Source organism: Notamacropus eugenii, chromosome 2 (genome assembly GCF_028372415.1).
Source record: "Notamacropus eugenii isolate mMacEug1 chromosome 2, mMacEug1.pri_v2, whole genome shotgun sequence".
Classification (NCBI taxonomy): Eukaryota; Metazoa; Chordata; class Mammalia; order Diprotodontia; family Macropodidae; genus Notamacropus; species Notamacropus eugenii.
Window position 1 is genome coordinate 57,841,014 of NC_092873.1, and position 25,826 is coordinate 57,866,839.

General features: G+C 44.3%; 1 protein-coding gene across 4 annotated transcripts in view; it reads right to left on the reverse strand.

Annotated features, from left to right (window-relative positions):
• The window catches only part of DIS3L2 (DIS3 like 3'-5' exoribonuclease 2), a 393,028-nt gene that overhangs the window by 20,675 nt on the left and 346,527 nt on the right, over positions 1-25,826 (reverse strand). The gene's annotated exons all lie outside the window — the stretch shown is intronic.

The following is a 25,826-nucleotide window of genomic DNA, read 5'->3' on the forward strand; positions in this document are numbered from 1 at the left end:
GCAGTCAAGGAGGAGTTTGTAATTCAGACCAAGAGACAGAACTCACACTCGGCTTGAGGGCAAATATTGACGTCAATCAACACAACTTGAGACCATCTGAGGTGAATGTGGCCATAGTGAGACCACATGATGGAGATGGAGAAGAGGGAGCAATCAGCGTGTGTGGGGTGACTGCGAGTGCTGGAACAGTTAAGCACCACTAGGAAGACTTGAGTCCCATCCTCTACTCTCTGGCCCTCTCACTGACCCACAGGGACTTAAGCTGAGCAAGTGAAATCAGTCCTCCACAGGCAATTCAAAGACAGTCAAGCGAGCACTGCCAGATTGGATACAAGAAAGAAGGCCTGTGTTCCAGAAGCTGTCCAGGGAAGGCAAGTCTGTGGTTCTCTACTTTAGTGCCCATGAGGCTTCCATTCCAGCCTCCTTCCTCCCAAGTCCAGGAAGCAATGAACAGAGAGCCACCTGGATGTGGCCAGAAGGCTCCAGGGAATCCTTTAACGGAAGAAAGCCCAGTGTCACTGAACGAATCCTCTGGCCTCCTTGCCTCTCTTATCTGTCAAGGTCTCTCTGGACAACCTCCTCAGCAACTCTGGCATCTAGCTCCTCTCTGCCATGTCTCAAACCTAACTTTGACTCAGCATCTGTTGATGGTCCACACATCCACAAGTCTCCTCACTAGTCTCCACCCAGCCTCCTGCATGGAGTCTTTCCTTCGCTGCTGAACTGATATCCTAAAACACAGACCCAATGATGCTACTCTACCAAATCTTCAATGACTCCCTCTGGCCTCCAGACAAAATACAAAATCCTCACTGGAGTTTAAAGCCTGTGAGTTTCCCCTGACCTTTCTAGGAATCCCCTAAGGCTCTCCTTCCCAGGTTCTCCAGTTGACTGACTGATTGAACACTTCTTAAGTGCTGCCTGTAAGCAGGGCAGTGGTAGGCTTCAGGATACAACTGAAGGCTTGGGGCTCTTTCCCTGAATCATGACTCCCACAAAGCTCATCCTGGCCTCAATACTCCCTTCTATGGGAATGCCCCACATCTCTAAGCTAAATCAGGCCCCTCCCTCCACCTTCCATTTCTGTAACTCAGCAGGTATCCAAACTCCTTCCAAACTCACCCCTTTCTTGACTGTTCTGTATGTGGAAGGCTCGAGCAACCCTTCTCCCAGTCACCCTAAGCTTTGGAGTTATCTTTGATTTCTCACTCTTCTTCAGACCCAAATGAGTCCCCACAGACAGTGCTCTGGAGGATCCATCCAAGGGCTTCTTCCATTCCTGTTACTAGAACCCTGCTCTAGGTTCTGATGATGTTTTGCTTGAGTTAGTATAACAAGTTCAGGCATCCATATATACTGCAAAACAAAGGAAAATGATCCAATGCTTGAGAAGACAAAGGACTCTGTGAAATTTAAGGAGAACATGAAGTCACAACAAAAATTCCTGAAAGATTTAAAAAATGATTTTCAAAATTAAATAAGAGTGATACAGGAAAAGTTAGATAAAGAAATGAGAGCAAAAGAAGAAAACTACGAAAAGAGAATTAACAGCTTTGGTAAAAGAGGCAGAAAAAATACTGAAGAAAATAATGCTTTTAAAAAACAGAATTGGCCAAGTGAAAAACAGATACAAAACTTCACTCATGAAAATAACTGCCTGAAAAGCAGGATTGGCCAAACAGAAAAAAAGGTAGAAAAGCTCACTGAAGAAAATAGTTCCTTAAAAGTTAGAACTGGGCAAGTGAAAGCTAATGACTGCATGAGACATCAAGAAACAACAAAATAAAGTCAAAAAATAAAAAAAAAGAAGAAGAAAATGTGAAATAACTCATAGGAAAAACAATAATCTGGAAAACAGAGAGAGGAGAGATAATTTAGGCATTATTGGACTACCTGAAAGCCACGATCAAAGAAAGACTCTAAACATTGTATTTCAAGAAATCATAAAGCAAAACTACTTCAATATCCCACAACCAGAGGGTAAAATGGAAAGAATGCATCAATGGCCTCCTGAAAGAGATCCCAAAAGGAAAACTTCCAGGAATATTATAGCCAAATTCCAGAGCAACTAGGTCAAAGAGAAAATACTGCAACCAATCAACAATACTGTGGAGCCATAGTCAGGATCACCCCAAACAAGAGAAATAGAGAATGAGCAAATGTAGGCAGCAGCCAAGGCCAGCAACAGTAAAGGAGTCACAACAGAGAAGGGTAAGGAAGTGCTCCCATGCTAAAGAAGCCGAGGGCTTGGGAAGTGAGATGACAGCAAAGGAGCAAGGGTTACAAGCAAGAATCACCTACCCAGCAAAGTGCAGTACAACCCTTCAAGGAAAAATAAAATGGACATTTAGTGAAATTGAGAGCCTCCAAGCATTCCTGATGAAAGACCAGAGTTGGATAGAAAGTGAATTTCAAATATAAGACACAAGAGAAGCCATAAAAAGAAACATGAAAAAGAAACCATAAGGGACTCAATAAAGTTAAACTGTTAACATTTCTATATGTGGGAACATGACACACGTGACTTCAAATAACTTTATCAGTATTATGGCAGTAAGAAAGATTCTACATAGACAGAGGGTGTGGCAGAGTCGATTGTGTTGGAATGATATTAAAAATGAAATAGATGGTGAGAAATGGGGAAGCCCTAGCAGAAGGGGAGAGGAAGAATGGGAAAAACTATCTCACATGAATGAGGTACACAAGTGGAGGGGAAAATGGTGGGGGCAGGGAGGCAATGCTCAAACCTCATTCACATATAAATTGTTTCAAAGAGGGAAGCACTCAATTTGCTATAAAAAATCTATCTTACCCAACAGGGAACAAGTAGGGCAAGAGGATATGAGAAGAGGGTGTGTGTGATTAAAAAGGAGAGCAGATAAAGGAGGGTGGTGGTCAGAAGCAAAAAAGATTTTAAAGGAGAGACTGGATAAAGAGAAAAAAAAAGAGGATGGAGGGAAATGCATTTTTGCAGTTAGCAATCACCATTGTGAATCTGAAGGGGATGACCTCACCCATAAAATGGAAGCAGATAGGATGGATTAGAAACTAGACTATACGTCGTTTAGAAGAAACACACTTGAAACAGAGAAACACAGAGTTAAAATAAGGGGCTGGAGCAGAATCTATTATGCTTTTCCTGATATAAAAAAGGCAGGAATAGCAATCATGGTCTCAGACAAAGCAAAGGCAAAAATAAACCTAATTAATAAAGATAAGCAGGGAAATGACATATTTCTAAAAGGTACCATGAACAATGAAGTAATATCAATACTAAACATATATGTACCAAATAACATAGCATCCAAATTCTTAAAGGAAAAATTACATGAATTACACAAGGAAATAGAAAGCAAAACTAGTGGGGACGTCAACTTTTCCACTCTCCGAACTATATAAATCCAGCCCTGAAATAAACAGGAAAGAAGTTAAGGAGTTGAATAGAATTTTTGAAAGTTAGATATGTCAGATCTCTAGAGAAAAGTGAATGGGAATAAAAAGGAATACAACCTTTTTCTGAATCATACATGGCACCTTCACAAAAACTGACCATGTATCGGTATAAAAATCTCACAACCAAATGTGGAAAAACAGAAATATTAAATGCACCCATTTCAAATTATAATACAATAAAAATTACATTCAGTAAAGAGTTATGAAAGCACTGATTAAAAATTGATAGGAAATTAAATAATCTAATCCTAAAGAACAAGTGGGTCAAAAAACAAATTGAAATAATCAATAATTTTATTGAAGAGAATGACAAACAACCTACCAAAATCTGTGGGATGCAGCCAAAGCAATATTTAGGAGAAAATTTATATCTCTAAAAGTATACATCAGCAACAGAGAGAAAGAGGAGATCAGTGAATAGGGCATGCAAAAAACAACAACAACAACAACCAAACACCTAGCAAAAGAATAAAGTAAAAATGCCCAATTAAAGACCCAAACAGAAATCCTGAAAATCAACAGAGAGATTGATAAAATTGAAAGCACAAAAAAAAATTGAATAAATAAAACAAGGAGTTGATTTTATTTTTAAAAGACAATAAAATAGATAAACCACTGGCTAATTTGATAAGAAAAAAGAAAATCATATTACCATTATCAAAAGTGGAAAGGGAGACCAATGAAGATGAAATCAAAGCCATTATTAGGAGCTATTTTGCTCAATTATATGCCAACAAAATTGACAATCTAATTGAAACGGATGAATACTTATAAAAATATAAACTGCCCAAATTAACAGAAAAGCAAAGAGTATACTTAAATAACCCTATCTTGGAAAAAGAAATTGAACAAGCCATAAATGTCCCCAAGACAAAAATCTCTAGGACCAGCCAGATTTTCAAGTGAATTCTACCAAACATTTAAGGATCAATTAATCCCAATGCTATAAAAACTACTTGAAAAAACAAACAAAAAAAAAAGTAAAGAAAGAGTTGTATCAAATTGCTTTTATGAGACAAATATGGTTTTGATACCTAAACCAGGGACAGCAAAAATTGAGAAAGAAATCTATAGACCAATTTCCTTAATGAATATAAATGCAAAAAAATTTAAATAAAATACAAGCAAGGATATTACAGCAATATATCACAGAAATTATACACTATGACCAGATGGAATTAATATTAGGAATGAGGGGAAGTTCAATATTAGGAAAACTATCAGCTTAATTGACCATATCAAAACCAAAAACAATAAAATCATATGAGACAACAGATACAGAAAATGTTTTTGATAAAATACAACATCCATTCCTATTAAAAACACCAGAAAGCATAGGAATAAATGGAGCTTTTCTTAAAATAAGAAGTAGTATCTATCTTAAACCAGCAGCAAGCATTATTTGTAACAAGGGTAAATATGAAACATTTCCAACAAGATGAAACATGAAGAAAAGATGTCCATGATCATCACTGCTATTCAATACTATACTAGAAATGCTAGCTATTGCAATAAGACAAGAAAAAGAAATTGAAGGAATGAAAATAGACAATGAAGAAACAAAATTGTCACTCTTTATAGAAGATATGATGGTACACTTAGAAAATCCTAGAGAATCAAACTAAAAAACTATCTCAAACAATTACCAACTTTAGTAAAGTTATAGCATATAAAATAAACCCAAATAAATTATCAACATTTCTATATACTACCAACAAAACCCAGAAGCAAAAAATAGAAAGAAATTCCATTTAAAATAACTGCAGGTAGTATAAAACACTTGGGAGTCTACTTGTCAAGACAAACCCAGGGGCAATATGAACACAATTACAAAACACATTTCACACAAATAAAGGCAGATTTAAAGAATTAGAAAAATATTAATTGCTCATGGGAGGCCAAGCCAACAAACGACAATTCTATCTAAATTTATTTACTCAGTTTCACACCAATCAAACAACCAAAGAATTATTTTATAGACCTAGAAAAAATAATAACAAAATTCATCTGAAAGAACAAAAGGTCAAGAATATCAAGGAAATTAATGAAAAAAAAGTGTGAAGGATGATAGCCTAGTAGTATCAGATTTCAAACTATATCACAAAGCAGTAATCAACAAAACAATCTGATACTAGCTAAGAAATAGAGTGGTGGATCAATGGAACAGATTATAGATACATGACACACAGTAGTAAATAATCATAGTAATCTAGTGTTTGATAAACCTGAAGATCCAAGCTTTTTAAAAATGTCACCATTTGACAAAAACTGCTAGGAAAACTGGAAAGCAGTTTGGCAGAAAATAGGCATAAACCAAGATGTCACACTGTGTACTAAAACAGGGTCAAAATGGATAAACGTTTTAGACATAAAGGGTGATATCATAAATTAGAGAAGCATGAAAAATGTACTTGTCAGATCTATGAATAAGGGCAAAGTTTATGACCAAACGAGACAGAGAGGATCACTGGAAATAAAATGGACATTTTTGATTATATGAAATTAAAAGGCTTTTGCACAAATAAAACTAATGCAGATAAAATGAGAAGGAAACCAAAACTGGGAGGTGGGGAGAGAATTTACAGCAAGTTTCTTTAATGAAGGCCTTACTTCTCAAATATGTAGGGAAATGAATCAAATTTATAAAAATAAGAGTCATTCCCTAATCGATGAATGATCAAAGGATATGAACAGGCAGTTTTCAGAAAAAGAAATCTAAGCTTATCAATAGTTACATAAAAAATGCTCGATTAGGGAAATGAAAATTAAAATAGCTGTGAGGTACCACCTCATATCTATCAGATTGGTTAACATGGCAGAAAAGGAAAATAACAAATGCTGGAGGAGATATGGGAAAACTAGGACACTTAATATTAGGACACCGTTGGTATAGCTGTGAACTAGTCCAACCATTCTGAAAAATAATATGGAGCTATGCCCAAAGGGCGTACTACTTGGCCCCACAATATCACTTCTGTATCCCACAGAAATCAAAGAAAGGGGAAAAGGACCTATTTATAAACGCAAACACACATATTTACAGCATCTCTTTTTTGGTAGCAATGATATAACAATTGAGGGGATGCCCATCCACTGGGGAATGGCTAAATAAGTTGTGGTATACGATTGTGATGGAATGCTATTGTACTGTAAGAAATGACAAGCAGGGTGGTTTCAGAAAAACCTGGGAAGACTTATATGAATTGATGCAAAATGAAGTGAGCAGAACCAGGAGTACACTGTACACAGTACCAGCAACAACGTAACCATGGTCAGCTGTGAAAGACTTACACACCTGGATCAGAACAAAGATCCGAGACAATTCCAAAGGACCCATGATGAAAAAAGCATCCACCTCCAGAGACAGAACTGATGACTTCTGAGCGCAGACTGAGGCATGCTTTTAAACTTTTTCTTGTTTTTTTTTTTTGTCTGTTTTCTTCTGCAACATGACTAATATAGAAACTTCACGTGTAAAATCAGTATCAAATTGCTTGCTTTCTCAAGGAGAGGGAAGGAGAGGAAAGGAGGAAAAGGAACTCAAAATTTTAAAAAATTAACGTTAAAATGTTCTGTAAGTAATGGGGAAATATTTAACAAAATAAAAACACTGAAAAAAAGAAAAAGCATAACAATTTTATGCTAAGAACCCTGCAAAGTATAAGCACAGAGGTGCTTTATTTAATATCATAAAAAAGCATTTATCAAGAGCAAGCATTGTATGCAATGGGGATACACTAGAACCTTTTCCAATAAATATGGAAGTGAAGCAGGGATGCCTACTTTCTCCATTATTATTTGAGATAGTCCTAGAAGTGCTAGCAGCAGCAATAAGATGAGGAAGAAATTAAAGGCATAAAGACAGAGAAAGAAGGCATAAAACTATCCCTATTTACTGGTGATATGCCAGCTAACATGGAAAATCCTAAGGAATCAGCAAAGACACTAACTGAGACAACTATCAGCTTCAGCAAACTGTAGGCTACAAAATAAATCCTCTAAAGGCAACTAAATTTCTACATGATAACAAAATATAAAAAGCAATAAAAGAAAAGGAAATCACATTCCAAAAACTACAAAATGCATAGAATATCTGGGGATTTACCTACCAAAGCACACAAAAGACTTAGATAGAGTCAATTACAAGGTGCAATTACAAAGAAATAAAGAACAACTTAATGCTTGTGGCTGAGCCCTGCCAATGTATTAAAAATTATATTTCCAAAGTTAATTAACAATTTTAATGATATGCCAAACAAATTACCATGGTGATACTCTATGGAACTTGATAAAATAGTAAGAAAATGCATTTGGAAAAACAAAAGATTTAGAATTTCAAGGAAAACAATGAAAAGAAATAGGGATAATGAGGGAACAGCACTTCCAGACCTCAAACTATATCACAAACCTGCAGTCACCAAAACCATCGGGTATTGGTTTAAAAAACAGAGAGAGATGGATCAGTAGAACAGGCTAGACAAGGAAAATCAGAAACAACAAAACTCTCAATAACCTAGTGCTGATAAAGTGAAAAACATAAATTCCCTAGGAAAAAACTCCTGATTTGATCAAAACTGCTAGAAAAACTGGCCAGGCTTTAGACTGTTTTCTGCTTCAGGCAGAAATAAGATTTGGACCCACACCTCACCTCATCTTCCACAACACCTTCCAAATGGATATTATGACCTTAATATTAAATATCATACTATAAAAACAACTTAGAAGGGAAACAGTTCATATACCTCTCACAGCTATAGCAGGACAGGTGGTCTTAAGCAAATAGGATATAGAGGCCATTACAAAAGGTAAACTACATGACTGATGACTTGAAACTGAAAGGTTTCTGCAGAGACAACATGAATGCCCTAGAGGACTGAATAGGAACAAATCTTTTTAATCAGATTTCTCTGATAAGGGTTTGGTATCTAAGATATATAAAAAATTAAAACATGTGACATGTATGCACACCTGTATGGCTAATAACCATTCCCCAATCAAAAACAATAAGTCAAAGGATTTGAACAAGCAGTTCTCAAAAGAACAGTAGTTATAACCACATGGCAAATGATCTATAAGAGAATGGAAATCAAAACAACCTGAAGTTTCACCTGACACTGTAAATTGGCAAAGATGACCAGAAATGGCAAGTCAACACTGGAGGAGCGGCGGGAAGATAGGTACACGAATACGTTGCTGGTAGAACTGTGAAATGGAACAACCATTTTGGAAAGCAATTAGGAATTTTACAAATAAAGTGACTAATAAGTGCTATTTGAACTCTGAACCAGAGACTCCTTTACTGGGCTTATATTCCCATACACTCCAAAATATTAATAGCAGCACTTCTTGTGACAGCTAGGAAATGGAATAAAGCAGATGCCTATTGACTAGGGAATGGCTAAGCCTACTGTGTGACAAATACACACAAGGATGGGAGAATCTAAATGGACTGATGCAGCAGAGTCAAGAACACAAGATACATGGTGCCTACAACGATGCAGATGCAAGTGCAAAGAAGGCCACCCTGAAACCCCAAAAGGAAAGGCCACAAAACAGTGAAATCTGAATGATGAGAGATGAGAGGCTGCCCTTGACCTTCTCTCCACCGAGGGGGTCACACAGCCCGTTTTTGGTCTTTCTCAACATACAGATCAGTTGGGCTAACATCATTTGCCCTATGGAATGGCTCTCTGGGGCAGGGGAAGGATACCTTGGATAACTTTGGTGACATAAACAGGAGGAGTGGGTAAAAAATTATTTTAAAGCAAAACAGGAGATGAGAGCTTGGGTGAGCTCCTTCTAAAGCTTCTGCTCAGCACCCCACTCGCATGTGCTTTGCTAGTGTGGCCACCAGATGGCAATCTTAGTCCCCATACAAGTCCTCCGTGGGAAGACTCGGAGGCAGTGCAGAGGAGGGTCCTTCTGATGGGCACAGAAAAGCTGCTGGGGCCAGAGCCCCTCTTCCCTTAGGACCCCAGGGCCCTGATGGGCCAGGTCTAGGGATTCTCCCCAGGATGACCAGCATTCTTCTCCTGGATCTGGGGAGATAGCATTCCCATATACATATAGCCATGTGAGCCCATACAGGCCAGGGTCTCCACTGGACTGAGCCTCAGTCCCCGCCTTCCCCCAGCAGGCCTGGAGCCACTCATCTAAGAAGGGAGATTCAGCCTGAAACTGGAATCTACTGGCTCAACCACTGGTTTTCTGGATGGCCTCGGACAAGCTCTTTCTGAGAGTCTCAGCTGCCTTCCTTGTAAGAGGGAGGGTGGCTCTTCTTTGCTCCAATCCCAGGTGGAGCAAGAACAGGTGGTTGAGAAAAGCCAGGGTGTTTTCTAAATCTCCTGAAAGAGGGGTCTGAGAGTTTTTATTCCCCAAACAGGACACATACCAGGGAGATGCACCTGATAGTGAGGAAGGCACTGCACTGCTTGGTACTACTTATTGATCAGTTCCAATCTACTGGCTATTAGAATTCCATATATACAGAGTACTGTTGTAGAAAACATTTTTCTAACCTTCCCTCAAAAACTTATGTACTTCTTAAGATGATGCATATCCATATGTGTGCACACATACAACACACACACAAACACAGTGTCTATACAAGAGCAGATCACAATAGGCCGACTCTCCAGGGTCTGAAGGGGCCAGTGGGAGGAGAGCCAGTAGCCAGCAGCTCAAATATGAGGAGGGGCTCTGCCCCAAAGAGCTGGGCCCTGAGCCTGCCTCCCCTACACACTGGGCACCCCTGTCTAGAGAGAAAAATGTATTGCAACCCTCAAGAACCACTAGGAGAGTGCTGGTCTCTGCATCAAGGGTTTGTCTAGGGTCCCACTTCATGGGGCCATGAGGGATAACAGAGATTCCCAGAGTGGCCTGAGAAAAAAACATTGGATGTGGAATCAAAAAGAACTGGGGCAGGCAGGTTACCTCCCCCAGGCCTCTATTTCCTACTGAGAAAAATGAGAGGGCTGGACTAGATGGCACTGATCACTTTGCTCAGTCCTGAGCTTTCCTCCTCAAGTCAGGCCTGGGAGGCCTTCCCTTCCTGGGGTTGCCAGTAGGTGGTACCCCAAGCCTTGCGAAAAACTGGGCACATGGAGAGAGAGCTGAAGGAACTCTATCACCCGGTCAGGAGAAGCAGGCAGATTTCAGGCTGCCAGACTGCACTGTTCTGTCCTGTCTCAGAGCACGTGAATCTGAAGGAGCTGGAATCCACTGACTCCCATTTCTGGTCCTCCTTACCCTTGGAGCACCACCATGCAGCCCAAGGATGCGTTAGCTTCTCAGATCACCCATGCAAATGTTTCTAAGTGAGAAACACACACACACACACACACACACACACACACACACACACACACACACACACACACACACACACACACACACACACACACACACACACACACACACACACACACACACCCCCAGCAGAACCTAATAGACTGAAAGTAAGAGGAAAGAGGTTATATGTAGATGTGAGAAGGATTGCATAATTGTGCTTCCTATGACCACCACAGACAACACAAATGACTTCTCCGTGGCTGGCTCTGGATTCTGGCACCCACAATGCCTCCAGACATTCTAGTCTATCTCAAATGCAGGCTCATCCTCCTGATGCACAACTCCGATTACATCACTTTTGCTTTGAAAAACAAAGCCCAAAGTCCAAGATGCCAATTGGTCTTTATCCTCACCCTGATTTGGCCAATGGGCCTGGGGTCCTGAGAGAGCTCTCTCCTGCCTTTGCTCCTCCCATCCTCCAGACCTATAATGTTACACTCTAGAAAATCCAGTCAGAAGAGTCCCCTCTCTCCTGGATGAGCTGGTGTGTGGGAGAGACTGAGTCAGAACCAGAACTGGAGCAAGCTTGGAAGAGGTGACGGAGACAGTCTCTTTTGGGAGATGAATCAAGGAGAAAGCCTGGATAAAGCCTGTCCTAAAGGGCCCCTGGGGACACAAAGACAAAAGCCAAGATGGCCCCAAGGAGGTTCCACTCTAACAGAAGAATTCTGGCAGATAACACAGTGGCCTCCAAGGCCTCTGTATCTGTATCTGATACAGCAGGACTGGCCAGTCCCCAGGCACAGCAGGGGTAAAGGCCACGCACATGGATGGCAACAGCAGAGACAGACATTAAAATGATAGAGAACTTTCTCTAGTCTGTCTGGTCAGTTCTCAGGTCTGTTATTAGCCAAACAAAATGAAAAGTAACACTCCATGCTGCTTAGAAAGTTGCTTTGGAAATGAGCTGGGAGGTTCTTTGGCTGGGGTGGCTGCCCAAACCCACCAAGCCCCTCATTTAAGAGACTAAAACCTGAGGAGGAAGTGTCCTGAGCACACAGGGCTGACCTGTCTCTCCCAGACACTGCTTGGGTAACTCTTGGTTAAGACCATTAACTTAAAAATTGGACAAGAATCTCTTCCAAGCAGCTTCACTCAGAGGCTCTCGTGACCTCTGGGTCAGGGACAGTTGCCCCTGGGCTCCACCCCTGGAGCCCCCGGGAGCCCAGGTACTTTGTGCTCATGGCTGACCCTTCCCACTTCCCAGCTGCACCTGACCTCTGGAGGGGAGGCAAGAGGCTTCCCTCCAAATGACATGCAGGGCTGCAGAAAGCAGTGGGAAGTCAGCAGCCCTGTTCCTTCTCCAAGTTTCACACAGCTAGGGGCTGGAAACTTTGAAAGCATCATCTGTGTGGCAATTCCCCTGCTTCACTGCCTGAGACGCCAGCATCCCACACACAGGAGAGAGCACAGTCATCAACAGTGGCTCTGAACTGATAATTGCAATGTGGTACCCACTGGGCTGGGCCCAGCAGTGGGGCTGCCAGGGGAGGGATGGGCAACACTGCTGCCACACAGGGGATCTTGGAGTTGCTCTGGGATGGGGCAGGGCAGGGCAGGGCAGAAGGCTGGGCAAGGCCAAGGTGGTGACCAATGGGCTAGCCTGGTAAGCAGCCAAATCCCAAGCAGGGATCCTTGGGCTTTCTGGAGAGCATACAGGATCAGTCAAGGGGGAAGCTGCTCCCTACTAAAAGGAGAGAGAAAAGCATGTCTTTCCATCTGTGTCCCTGCTGTGGCTGCTCTATAAGAGGGGAGGGGTAGGGGAGGGACAGAATGACCCAATGAATAGAACTCCTCCCCAGGACAGCATAGGGTACGGGGGAGGCACCCGCTGGCCAGTCTTTAGAAGCTGACTCTGGCTGAGGGCCTGCCTGGTTGTACCCCACTGGGGGAGAGTGATGCCAGGCAGTGCCAAGGGTAGTCAGGACCCCAGGAAAGGCCAGTGTTAGTCTAGGCAAACACAGGAACTCATCTACACTGAATGCTCATCCTATCAATCTTTCTGTGCCCTCACAACACAGCGAAGGGCCTGAGGACACGAGAGGAAGATGGAAGGGGAGATTCTCCAAGGGGCTGGAGCTCTCAGAGAGCAAAAGGAAGCTCATGAAGCGTCTTCAGAACCCTCTAGGCTAGAAAATGTCTCTGATGATCTGTGACTGGGGTTGGATGGACAGACACAATTCAGAATCTCCCAGTGGAGCACATGAGCCCAGAGAGCAGGACAGGAGTCGAGGAGAGGAGGGGAAGAAGCACTGATTAAGTGCCTGGCAGGTCCCTGCCCTGACCAACCTCCCCTCCTTCATGGTGTGTTGACACTACGAACTGCTCCTTTAGGCTAACCACTTCCTCCTTCCCCAACTCCCATGGCATTCTTCTCTCCTCATTCTCCTCCTACTATGTGCCTGGTGGGCAGCTGGGGGGTGCAGTGCATAGAGCACTAGCCTAGAATCAGTAATACCTGAGTTCAAATTCAGCCTCAGACACTTACTAGCTGTGTGACCCTGGGCAAGTCACTTCACCCTGTTTGCCTCAGTTTCTTCATGTGTAAAATGAGCTGGAGAAGGAAATGACTAACCCCTTAAGGATCTCTGTCCAGAAGTCTGAAATGACTGAACAACAACAAAATGTGTCTGATCCAATAAAGTGCTTTTACAACTATTATGTCATTTGATCTTCACAATAACAACCCTGGGAGGTAGGTGCTGTTACAAATGAGGAAACTGAGGTAAACAGAGATTAACTGATTTGTCCAGTGTCACAGAGCTAGGAAGTGTCTGAGGCTGAATTTGAACTCAGGACATTCTGACTCCAGGCCAGGGACTCTATGCACTCTGGTTCCCCCTAGCTGCTGATGAGTAGTAAGGAAAAGGCCACTGCATTTAGGAATTAAGAGATCCTCAGTGACACTGGAGAGAACAGTTTCAATGAAGTGGCCAAGACTGGAAGGCATCATGGAGTGGATGGTGAGGAAGTGAGGGGGTGAGCAGAGAAAATCCATGCTAAGCAGATGGTGGTGAAATAAAGGAGACTTCTAGGAAGACAGCTTCTGGGGATGGAGCAAGAGAGAGGTGAAAGGAGAGAAAGAAGGGAGGTCTGCTGATCTCACCTCTGCCATCCCCCTCTGACAGTGCCACCATCACCTCACGGGTGTCTGCCTGCCTCACATCTCTCTCTCCTCGGATCCACGTTCCTCCTCCACTGTTCCACTAAAGTGAGTTTCCTAAAGCACAGATCCAATTACATCACTCCCCTACCTAACAAACTCCAGCAGTTCCCTAACGCCCCAAGAACAAATACAAAGTGCTTTCTTTGTTTGTTGTTTAAAGTCTATAACCTGGTTTTCTCCTACCTTTCCAGACTTCTCATACCTTATTTCTCGATATACAGTGACACTGGCTTCCCGGCTGTTCTAGGAACAAGACCCTCCATTCCTTGTCTGTGGGTATTGTCTCTGGCTTTCCTCCAGGCTTGAAATGTTCTCCCTCCTCACCAACTGCTGACCTCCCTGGCTGACTTTACTACCCAATTAAAATCCCATCTTTTACTGGAAGCTTTCCACCACCTCTCCTAATCCTAGTGTCTTCCCTCTCTTAATTATTTCCTGTTGATCCTGCAAAGATCTTTGGTTTGCACACTGTTACCATTAGATTGTGAGCTCCCTGAGGTCAGGGACTGTTTTGTGCCTCTTTTTGTATTGCCAGCCTTATCTCAGTGCCTAGCACATAGTAGATGCTCAATCAATACTTATTGATAGGTGCCCTTGCACAGCCCTCCCTCACTCAGAACAAAGTCAAGTGCAAGTCATGTCATCATTTCTCTGATGCTGTGGACCTCTAGGAAAATGAAGGACAAACACAACCTGTGAGCAGACTTAGCTGCCTGAGTGGGGACCCAGATAGCTGGGGAACTCAGCTCATCCTCTCCTGTCTGTCTCCCTCTCCCATTCCTTCTCTTCTCCAAAGGAAGGTAGTTAACTTGGGGCTTACTGGCCTGCTTTGCTTTTCTTCGCTTTGCTCTCCTCTCCTGTCCTTTTCTGTCCTGCCCTCTCCTGTCCTTTCCCCTCCTGATCTCAATCCTTAAACCTATTGCACTGTGAAGCCCATAGACTGGGTCCCTGCCCAAACTCCACTTAAGGGCTGTTTCCTGGGCTCCTCCTGGCTAAAGAATGATTATCAGTCGTAACTGTTTTTCCTTCCTTTCCATGTTGATTTAGTTATTTTTCATTTGCTCATTAAAGGGGCCACTCTCTGACTATTTAAACAGGCCTATTCACTGTATGGGCCTTACCTCACCCTCAAGTGAGTACCTGAATAGGCCCAAGGCCAAGGAGGCCAAGGTCTCCCAGTGCATCCTGGACCATCTCCAGTCACCCTGGTGAATATCTGGTCACTGGATTCAGATGGCTCTGGAGGAGAAGGTGACCTTGCACAGCCTGCCTTCACTCAAATCAAAGTCCAGTGCAAGTCATGTCATCATTTCTCTGATGTCATGGTCCTCTTTGAAAAGGAAGCACAAACACAACAACAACTGACTGGTCTAAATTTTTTGGAAATGGGAGGCAAGGATAACTGCTTCTTGAAAGAGATGGGAAGACCTGAAAAGCCTCTAAGGATAGGAGGACAGACAGCCAGGCAGGGAAGAAGCCAGTTTGGGCACGCATCAGTGAGGTTCAGAGCAGATCCTGTTGGTACGACAGTCAGTGTACGAAGGTGGGGAGCACTCCTGCTCCCTGAAGATGTGGCAGAGTGACCATGCACTTGGGTCTTGGAATAAAGAAAACCTGGGTGTGAATCCTGCCTCCGCCACTTTCTAACCTGAGTGGGGAAACTGTGCTTCATTTTCCTTATATGCAAAGTAAGCGGTTATCCTTGGCTCTAAATCCAGGATCTTATGAGCTGAAAAGGATGAGTGGCATGGGCATTCAGGGTGGAGGCTGCCAGTACATAAAGGGCAGTGGGATAGTGGGGGGTTACAAAGAACAGAGGACAGTTCAACTAATGTCAGACTATGAAGAAAGACAAGCAGGAGTGATGGACCTGGAGGAGGGGGCTTTGGTGAGCAGGAAGGACCCACAAGAGAGTGAGATGGAGGAAGAGATGGAAGGGCAGCAGACTGACCACAAAGGGTGAATTCCTCAGCTCAAAGCTAGAGAGGTGGGGAAGTCATTGAAACGTTCATCTCTGTGGGTATGAACATTGTGGCTGAGGAAATGGGCAAGGCTGAGAATGCCTGATCTGAGGTGTGGGACATCACTGGGACTAAGAAAGAGGAATCTTCCTCCTAGAACATAAGTTCTTTGAGGATGGAAACGCGATGATTCTGTGACACCAGCCCCTGGTACTATGCTTTGAATAAACCAGGAGCCCTCACCTCACTGAGTCTGATGGAACCCAAGCAGCTGCTAATTGTTCTTGAGTCTATATTCACAGCATCTCTTGATTCTGCCCACCATGAATTTAAAATTTTTTTGGATAACTATTTCAGTATAATTAGAATCCTTAGTGACTGCACATACTTTATTTTGTGCATTTAATACTCTGATTCTGAGCAAGGGTCCGTGACACTCAAGGGGCAGGGGAATGCCCCTGATTATCAGACCCTTCTCTATTCATCCATATAACCCTTTTCATTTTAAGGATCCTCCAGCAGAAGCTGCTCCCCTGAAGAGGTCCTTTCTAGCTCAACTGAGCCCATGAACTACCTCATGTGTCTCTCTACTTCCCTTCTCTTCCCTTTCCAACCCACCCTCTACACAGCTGCCAAAATTATTGTCTCACCATCTGATGTCACTGCTCATTGACCTTCTCCCCCTTGCCTGTAGAAGAAAATACAGACTCCTTATCAGATGAGTATTCAAGATCTCTGATCTTCCTTCAACCAGTCTAATTTCCTATGACTCCTCCTTCCTGAACCCTTTCTGTTCCAGTCAACTTGACCAATTGGCTGTCTTCTCCTATACTCACAAGCCATACCCTACCTGAAAGCAGCCTTCCTCCTACCTAGTCACATTTCTTCTCCAGGAAGCCTTTTCTAACCCTCCTCCCATCCTATCCCCTATTATACTAACATCTCCCTCTTCAAAGCACTTGGTTATTCCTTACTGGTTATATGTTAACTATCTCTTCTTCTCCTCAGTAAAATGAAAGGTCCTTGAGGGCAATCCCAAGTCTATTTTTATCTTTACCTGCCATCCCCCAGTGCCCAGAACAGGCCTTTATACAGAGCAGGAACTTTACACACATAATCAAATATAAAGTGCTTAGTAAGGCCTACAGGGTATTAGCTATGTCAGTCTCCAAAGCTTCATAAATGTTTGGAGGGCTGAACCACGTTCCTAAGCATGGGAAAGTGGGGAGGCTACTCTGACCCAGGCTTGGCCCATGCTGACCACCACCTTTGCTCAGTGAGGACGATTAACTCAACCTTCGGAAACCATTGAAGCCATAAATCTGATCTGTGGCTGGGCGGCTGCTCAAAGCACACACTGCCAACTGAGAGTGTTGAGAGCAGACATCCCAACTTGCTGTCTTTGGGCACTGGGGCTTACACAGGAGGGAGGCCAGGAGGGGACAAGCAGGATGCCTGGGAAAGGTCAGGCCCTGGCTAAGGCACCTCTCTAACAATTCCCCTCAGTTCGACATGTAGCCTGGGTCCCCTGCAACCTGTGGACACTCTGACTATTCATATAAAACCACAGAAGAATGAATGAGGCCTAGTCCACATGCATGGAAAATCCCAGGAGGTTGAGGCCTCTGGAGCCAGGCATAACAGGGCATGTGGCTTCAGGAGGAGCCAGGTTTCCTCCTCTGCTAAGCTTTCTTTTCATCTGGCCTCATGTACAGGACAAGCTTTAATGTCTGTTTCCTCATCTCATTTGTCTAAGTGAAGAGGCAGATCCCACCACCGCTGCCAGGGCAGCACTGTGGCAGGGAATTCGCTACAGGAGGCTGGTTAAGTTGACACTGTAGAAACTCCTTCGTCAGCGTAAATCTAGACGGGAAACCTCACCGAGCTACTGTTCCCCTCCTGAGGTCCAGGGCTGTGCTCATGGAGAGCATATGGGCAGTAGCCCTGGCTCCCTCTCTCTTATTTCCGATGTCAGAAAATTCCTGCTAAGCAGAACCAGGTGGCAGTCAGTGTTGTAGTGTGGAGCAATGGTGAGTAATTAGGGCCCGCTGGCCCACAGAGGGTGTGGACACAGCCTCCTTTCTCTGTTTCAGGCCTCCAGCCAACTGGAAGGGGCCCACCAACCAATGGGAAGTGGCCAAGGCTGCATGGGAGCCCTTCCCTAGTGGGGGAGGCTGCGGAAAGCTCTGGAGGGCTGCTTGGCTGCCTGCCTGCCCTCCCCTCCTGTGGCCCACTCCTGTGGCAGGAGGTGGGTCAGGGTGAGAACCGTGGTCAGGGATGGGACCTTCGGAGCAGACCTCAGCTGGGCCACTGACAAAACCGCATGGAAATCAGGTTCCCACTTCAAAAGTTAGCTTCTGGCAACGAGTGACTCCAGGGAGAAGGGTGGTTGGGAAGGCAAATACACAAGGATAAAAGCTCCCGAGGTCAGAGGAGGGAGCTGGGCTCGGAGGGCCTCCTCTTGGCGCCCTCTCCCCTCACCCCTGCTCAGCCCTCTCCTGGCCCTTCCCAAAGGAGCGTCTCTTGCTCCCCAGAGCCCTCAGGCCAGCCAGCTGACAGAGCAGATGATTCAGACCCTGGCAGCAAGCCTGCTGAGATGGGGTGGGGGGCTGGCCTGGCCAGAGGGCAAGAGGGCAGATGTGCTGAAAGCTGGTTGGGTAGCCAGGGAGGCAGGCAGGCCACAGGCCTGAAATGGAGCACATCAGCAATTCTACTGCTGTACCTAGAAATGCAGATCAGAATTCACTGGGTAACCTCCCATCCGTGGAGAAAGGATTCAGAATGGGCATCTCCTGGGGAGCCTCTCCCCTTACTGTCCTCATCACAAATGTCCCCATATTCATAAGCCTATGAAGAAATGTGCTTGTCTGATATGGACAGGTTCCGGGAGCTGAAAGTGGGCTCTGCAGCAGCTTGAAACACCACTGCAGGTAGGGAGTGGGAGGCGGGAGGGCCGACCTGCTTTCTGGGTGTCCAGAACCCTTGTCACTGCCACTTTCCCTCACAAATCCACACTGTCCTTTGTGGGCTCACAAGTGGGAACCGATATTTGCTCCAGCAGCTGTTTCCCTCCACGTTCACTTTTCCAGTCCCACAGCTGAGTATGAGGAGACTGAACGGAGAGCTGAGAGTTGGTACCCAGCCTGTTTTTCTTGGTCTGAATAGAAAGCAGAATCCATGGCCACTTGGGGATGGGCAGATCTCTGTGCCACCGCCTGGGGTGGGGGGAGGGGAAGAAATGACTATTGTTTACAGCACACTGGGTTTGGCATAGCCAGGGGACTGCGTGGTTCTCTGAGGTGAGAGGAACCTGTCAGAGTGGGTGGTCTACCAAGAGAGTGCCCAGGGGCTCTGCCCAGCCATGGGTGGGGGGAGTGTCAGATCCCATCTTCTGAGCTTGGCAAAGTTCCCCTGTGACCTAGAGTTCTTCTGACTCAGGGGCTGCCTCTGCCCCCTGTAAATGCCCCACACTGCTTTGTCTGGACCCTTCCTCTGCTGCCCTTAGGACTTGGTACTCCCAGCGAGTAGGCCCTGCATCCTATCAATCTTTTTATTCACAGTGAATTACACACAGGAGGTGGGTAATCATGGCTGAATGAACAGATGACTTCGAAGCCCAGCCGGTGACTGGTTTTCTCAGGACAAGCTTGGTGAGCACTTGAGAGGCAAAGTGCTGAGACAGGCAGGCAGGAAGAGAGAAAGACAGAAACGTGAGAGAGATGGCTAAGAGAGATGGACAGGTAGAAAGGCAGAAATAAGGTTGTTGTCCAGTCATTTCAGTCATGCCTGACTATTCAAAACCTCATTTTTCTTGAGAAAGATACTCAGGTGAATTGCCATTTCCTTCACCATATCATTTTACAGATGAGGAAACTGAGACAAACAGGGTTAAGTGACTTGCCCAGAGCCACATAGACTACATTTTAACTCAGGTCTTCCTGACTCCAGACCCAGTGCTCTATCCACTGAGCCACCTAAGTCCTGGAGACACAAATCCAAGCCATCAAGATGGTGCCTGCCTCCCTAATCCATGAAGAGAGTTGGAGCAGAGGGGAGGCAGCATGGAGAAGACAGAGTGTGTGGACGCCTAAGATTCCAGCCAACAAAGACAGGAGCCCAGGAGCCTAAGGTTTCAGTGGGGGGTGGGGATGAGCAGAAATGGAGGTGATAGGCCAAGTACAAGCAGCATGGTCAGGAGATGACTGGGAAGTGGGGTGGACAGCGGGTGCAAAGGTCTCTGGGAGCACCCTGTCTCACCATGAATCCTCCAGAGGCCATCACTGGCTTCCCATCTCCCCACAGATCTGAAGGACGGGCCTCAGGAGAAGCAAGATCCCTCCCTTAGAGGCCAGGGAGCCATGGGCTGGGCCAACTTCTCCTGGCTGGCCTGTACGGCACATGAAGCAGCACTCACTCTTGGAAGGCAGAGGGAGCGGAAGCTCTGTGCTGACTTAATGGAACATACCTAATTTGCCCTAATTAAATTACTCAGCTCTAGATGATTATCATTTAAAACTGATACAATAAGTAAGTTTGTGTGATTAGTCTCCAAGCTGACAAATGAATGCATTTATCAAATGGCATCTTGGCCTCGCTCACTGCACACATGAAACCCCACAGACAAGAAATTAATTTTCTGTCCTCTGCAGTTATTAAGAGTCGTTCCAATTGTAATGACACCTCATCATTGTGGGGATGTAACACATCACGTTCAGCAAGGTCATCAGTTATGTGGCTGTAAAACACACACACACACACACACACACACACACACACACACACACACACACACACACACACAGCCCCCGGGAAAAGGAACAAGAAAATGCCCTTTGACTCGGACTCACCCACCCCTTTTCAAAGCCAGCAGCCCACAGCCCACAGCCCACAGAGCTTTCCAATCTTTACTCAAAACCCTGTAACTGGTTTCCAGTTTTCCAAAGACTCACAGCTTTGGGGCAGCCCCCTCCCCACTTTCTATAGTTTCCTTTTATGAAGGAGGAATGCACTCACCAGCACAGGGACCACATCATGTTTGTCACCGTGTCCCAGGCCTAGCACCAAGTAGGGCTTGATGACTCACATTGATGGGCTGACTCAATTCTGTTGCCCCCAAAATCTAGAGTTCTGACATTCTGCTTTAAGCCTATGACCTCTGGGACTCATGGATTCACACCAAGGCCATTCTTCTTCTGCTACCATCTTCCCCACACAAGCTTTCCTTGGTTCCTTGGTTCCCAGAGTCATCCACGTCAACGTCTTGTCCTCATCCTCAGACATTGTCTCCACACCTACATTATTATAAGGAGTAGTAGCAGAGCCAGAGCAGAACCCACTCAGCTTTGACTCAGCTTTGCAGGACTTGTACATAGTGAGTAAGGGTACTCAGCCTAATGTCAGGAGAGACCTAGGTTGGAATATTACTTCTCTGACACTTATTCACTGTGTGACTCCAAGTCAGTTCACTCACTTCTCTGTACCTCACTTTCCTGATCTGTATGGCAGGGATAATCACACCTATGAGGAGTTAGGTGCCACCATGAATAGAATGCTGGGTGTAGAATCAGGAAGACTCAAACTTCTGAATTCAAATCTGGCCTCAGATACTTACTAAATGTGTGATCTTGGACGAGTCACTTAACCCTGTTGGCCTCAGTTTCCTCATCTGTAAAGTGGGCTGGAAAAGAAAACAGCAAACTACTCCAATATTTCTGCCAAGAAAACCCCAAATGGAGTCACACAGAGCTGGACATGACTGAAAATGATGGAGCAACAACAAATCCTATCTGTAATGCTTAGCTCATGGGGCAGCTGGGAAGGTGAAGTTGTGTGTACAATATACAAAGATATATGTAAATGCCAGCTCATCATAGCATTTCTTGATGAAGAGCTAATGGGGTCTGTGGTTAGCAAAGTTGCCTGTTGATCTTGGATTGTCTGCTGAATGGGTTAGAGCTCTCCTCCTGGATTGGGGGCGAGAAGCGAGGCATGGTCTCAGATAGTCGATCTCATTTTCTGTACTGGCCAATTTAGCAGTTAATTCTTGTTCACCTTGAACCTAGTTCTTTGCTACACTTGCATGTTGCTGAACTGCTGTAAGTTATAATTTGGAGGAAAAATGGCTTCACTGTCAAAGACTGCAGATATTCATCAGGGAGAAACCCATGATGCTTAGGGATGCCATGCCTGCTCACCCCACCAGGCCTGTCCTGAAAAAGGTCCTAATGTGTTTGTGTAGAAGGAGCCACATAGACAGGTGCACAGACACAGTGCATGTCCTCAAGATTCTTACACCCTAAAGGAGTACAGGATAAATTTTTTAAATTCCTCACATCTTCTGGCCCTCTGTCTCAGAATCCTCCAGACCATACCTGCCAAATCAACACCCCCCCCCCCCAACTTTCTTTTGGTGAAGTTCTTCTAGAAAGTACAAATACGTTGTTGGCTTCTTTCCCCCCAAAAGGGCACGGAGGGCCTCTGCTTGCACCATCACTCCTTTGGAGGTGGCAGAAATAGGATTTCTTGCAGACAGCCACCCCTCCACTTACCTATCTTGTGCTTTAATGCTCCAACTGGAAGATATGCAGAAGGGGCCACTATTCTGTTCTCCGAACTGAGCATTAAAAAGATAACTAAAAGCATTGGTCAGAGACCACTACTAAGGGGAGGAATCTGGGCAGGGAGAGCTTCTGGGGCGGAACCTCATTCTCTGTTGTGGGGAATTCCTAATAGCCAGTATCTCAGAGAGAGCCAGAGGGATGAAAGTTTGCCTTGACAATATCCCAAGAAGGGCTGAGTGGCCCTAAGAAGTCAGAAACAAGGCCCATGTGCTGGCAGGAGAGTCTGAAAGAGGGTATGGATGGAGCAGGCTGCTCTTTAGAAAAACAAAGTTGCTGCTGCACAAGCTGAATGCAGGCACAGGTTTGGGTCCAAGCAGAAAGGAGGTTTGTTAAGAGGACCGATTCTCCCCACCACACCTCATTAGCAAGAACATCTCACCAAACATGGAAGGAGTTTGAGAGGATTAGACAAATGTAGCAGTGGGCCATTACCTAGAAGTGTGGTGGCCACAGGCATCTCTGGAGGGCCATCAGGATGGGACGCTTACCATACCATTAAAACCTAGTGCAGGGAGGGATGGCAGAGAGGAGCATGGTCAGTTTAAGCCTATGGAAGATTAAAACACTTTGCTTAATGTAACCAAATGTTAAATCAGCCAAGAAAGTCCTTATTTCTGTTTTACAGGGTTACAGTATTTGGTCTCTGGGAATTTGGAAATTGTTTCATTTTAGGGCTTCTAACAGGCCTAGATTTTCTTCAAACTGTTCCCTGTCCCAGTCTTGGGCCTCCTGTGGATTCCTTCTAACAAGATGTGATGTGGTGATGCTCCTGCCCCTCCCTAACAGAGCCCTCCAAGCCACAAGGAGACAGAAAGGGTGTCTGTGGGTGCTCTTGGAGGGCTGGAGGGACCAATAGGAGTGAGGCAGGGAGGAGGGGGTGGTGGTGAGGAGACCCTCGTCCAGGCCTGTGGTTCTCCTGCTGTCCTTTCTTAGCTGTGCCCTGCTCCTCCTAACCTCTCTGTTTCTCTTTCTCTCTTCCTTTATTCCTTCTATCCACCTTCCTTCTCTCCTTCCCTTTCTCTCTTCTGCCTTTTTTCTCCCTCTTCTCTCTGTCTCTTGCTCCATCTCACTCCCTCTCACCCTCTTTCCTTCCTTCTCTCTTTCCCATATAGTTGAGCAAATACTGACTTAAGAAGGGAGGAGACAATATAAAATATTTTAAAATGCCAGGTTCTGGGACATAAGCAAGAAAATATTGAATACCCTATGTTGTTTCCATGGCCCAATCTACTCACTGAAACATTCACTGGGTCATGGAACTGAAGGGTTGGAAGGGACTTCAAGGGGCCATCTAGGCTAATTCCAACTCCCAAAGAATTTCCACTATGCCATACTAAACAGTGGTTATCCACAGGACTTTGCTTAAAAGCTGTTTTACTTCCACTGCTGCTCCCAAAGCAGCCCATTCTGTTTCTGGACACCTGTTGCTATTGTGTCTACCCGCACCTCCTCGTTCTGCCCCCAGGACCAAGGAAGTCAAGTCTAATTCCTCTTCTCAAGCCACTGGAGTCACCATCATGTGCCCTCGAGCCTTCTCTTTTCCAGCACATTGTTCTTTCCCATACGCCATGGGGTGGTGCTCTCCTCTTGGTGTCCTCTGGCTTATCTATGTCCTTCCTGAAACATGGTACCCAGAACTAACCATAATGCTCCAAATGGGGCTAAGGTAGAACACAGTGAGGCTCTCACCTGGTGCTCCAGGAAGACTGCCCAAGGTTGCTTTAAGCTTGGCTGGCTGCCATTTTTCATTACTGACTCACATGAGCTTGCAGTCCACTAAATTCTCAAGTGTTTTTTATTTTTTTTTTTACTTTTTTATTTTTATTTTTTTGAATTCCATAATTCTTTCTCTGAATGTGAAAGGCATTTTGCCTTAGAAGACCATTGGGAATTTTTTTTATATGTCCTTGCATTGTTATGAAGATCCAAGTCTACCAGAAAAAACTCTCGCACTGTGGTCGTTGCTGTGCGCAAAGTTCTGGTTCTGCTCCTTTCACTCAGCATCAGATCATATAAGTCTTTCCAGGCCTCTCTGAAGTCTTCTTGTTCATCATTTCTTATAGCACAATAGTATTCCATTACATTCACATACCATAATTTATTCAGCCATTCCCCAATTGATGGGCATCCCCTTGACTTCCAGTTTTCGGCAACTACAAAGAGTGCTGCTATAAATATTTTTGTACATGTGGGACCCTTTCCCATTTTTATGATCTCTTGAGGATACAGTCCTAGAAGTGATATTGCTGGGTCAAAGGGTATGCACAATTTTGCAGCCCTTTGGGAACAGTTCCAAACCACTCTCCCCAATGATTGGATGAGCTCACAGCTCCACTAACAATGAATTAGTGTTCCAACTCTCCCACATCCTCTCCAACATTTATCATTTTTCTGTTCTGTCATGTTTGCCAATCTGATAGGTGTGATATGGTACCTCAGAGTTGTTTTGATTTGCATCTCTCTAACCAAAAGTGATGTAGGGCATTTTTTCGTATGATTATAGATATCTTTAATTTCTTCCTCTGAAAATTGCCTGTTCATATCCTTTGACCATTTATCAATTGGGGAATGACTTGTATTGTTGTACATTTGACTCAGTTATCTGTATATTCTAGAAATGAGGCCTTTATCCCCAAGATTAGCTATAAAAATTCTTTCCCAATACATTACATACCTCCAAATTTTGGTTGCATTGGGTTTGGTTGTGCAAAAACTTTTCAATTTAATGTAATCAAAATTATCCATCTTGCACTTCATAATGCTTTCTATCTCTTTAGTCAAAAATTCTTCCCTTCTCCATAAATCTAATAAATACACTATTCCTTGCTCCTCCAGTTTGTCCAAGGTATCAATCTTTATACCTAGATCATGTACCCATTTGGACTTTATTCTTGTGTAGGGTGTCAGGCATGGGTCTATGTCTAGTTTTCGCCACACTGTTATCCAGTTTTCCCAGCAATTTTTGTCAAACAGTGAGTTCTTATCCCAGAAGCTGGGGTCCTTGGGTTTATCAAACAGGAGATTGCTATATTCATTGGCTACTGTGTCTTCAGTATCTAGCCTACTCCACTTGTCTACTCTTCTGTTTCTTAGCCAGTACCAAGTGGTTTTAATAATTGCTGCTTTATAATATAATTTGAGATCTGGTAGCGTTAGGCCACCTTCTCTAGCATTTCTTTTCATTCATCCCTTTGATATTCTGGATCTTTTGTTCTTCCAGATGAATTTTGATATTATTTTATCCAGCTCTAGAAAATAATTATCTGATAGTTTAAT